Below are 1,408 nucleotides of genomic sequence, written 5' to 3'. Positions count from 1 at the left end.
TTTTTAGTTGTCCAGATAATTTCTTTCTATTTTTAGTAGAGTCTGGGTCTCGCTCTTGCTCAGGCTGGTCTCGAACTCCTGAGCTCAAACGATCCTCCCGCCTCGGCCTCCCAGAGTGCTAGGATTACAGGCATGAGCCACCACGCCCAGCCATCTTTCCATAATATTATTACCATTTTCTGTAATAATCATTATTATGAATTCTAAAGCCAAATTTTTGACTTGACTAAAAATATATGCATTTAATCTTTTCATTTTAATTTAATTTAATCTTTAACTTTAATAAACTATTTTAGGAATTTGTGATCAATGCTAGTTTTGAGTAGATAGTAAGTGAAGAAAATAAAGTATTTTTTAAGATTTCATTATCACAGTGGCTGAGATGCCTTCAAAGAAAAAAAGTTTCTGCAGCAAGAACTGAGCAAATATCTACCAGTGTGCCTTCCAAAAAATGAATTGAGCCTTGTGTCTTAAAAACAGCACTTTAAAAATAAGTCATGAGGGGGATGAAGAGCTGAGAAGTAACCTTCCTCTTTGGTGGATGATATTCCAGTTTTCTCTTTAATCAATTTTGTATAATGCTTTGGAAGCAGAATAACAAGTAATATGAAATCATTTTTCAAGATGCTATATGTACACACTCTTAGTTCTATTTCTGTATTCCTTGGAACAGACAGTTTATGTGATGCGCTTGTAATACTCCAAGAACAAAGACCAATTTCCCTGAAGGTTATGAGCACTCTTGAATTTTACAAATGCAAAAAAGAAATTTATTTTCATGTTGTCACATTTAGATAATGAAATGTGCTAGATTTACAGAGTCCCCATGATGAGTCTCAGGAAGTATGCCCACTGTGTCTATTAATTTTATTCTGAGATTCAAAAAGTGGATGTAGGCAGCACTTAACAAGCATTGACAAGTAGTAATTAATAGTGAGTGCTGGGGAAGATGGAGGGCAGAAAGAATTTGGGCATCTGCTTCTGAACACGAGTATCTTTCATTCTTGGAAAAACAGGTATTCAATTGATCTGTTTATGATCTTTAGTCTAGGTTTCAGGATTGGAACATGAATCTCTGAGTGACTGAAGTGAACCACCTGTTTTATGCAAATGGAACTGAGGAAAAGGTCGAGTAAGGACAACATATTAATCCTTTTGGCATCTCATAGCCATTGTGCTTGTTTTGTTTTACTTTGGGGAGATGTGTATGGCTGAGAGTAGAAGTGCTTTACATGTGGGCCCTCATATAATTCTACCATGATCATAGCACGCTGTTCAAGCAGACAACAACAACGTAGAAGATTCCAAAGTTCAAACACAGCCCTGTATCTTTTTCCCCTTTGTTTTTCCCTTGAAGGTTTACATGGTGTTGTTTACTCTTTAATTGTACCGGTGGTGGTGTGCCATA

This window comes from Propithecus coquereli, unplaced genomic scaffold (genome assembly GCF_000956105.1).
Source record: "Propithecus coquereli isolate 6110/MARCELLA unplaced genomic scaffold, Pcoq_1.0 Scaffold76, whole genome shotgun sequence".
NCBI lineage: Eukaryota > Metazoa > Chordata > Mammalia > Primates > Indriidae > Propithecus > Propithecus coquereli.
The sequence above is the reverse complement of the archived record's forward strand: the minus strand, read 5'-3'. Positions refer to the sequence as shown.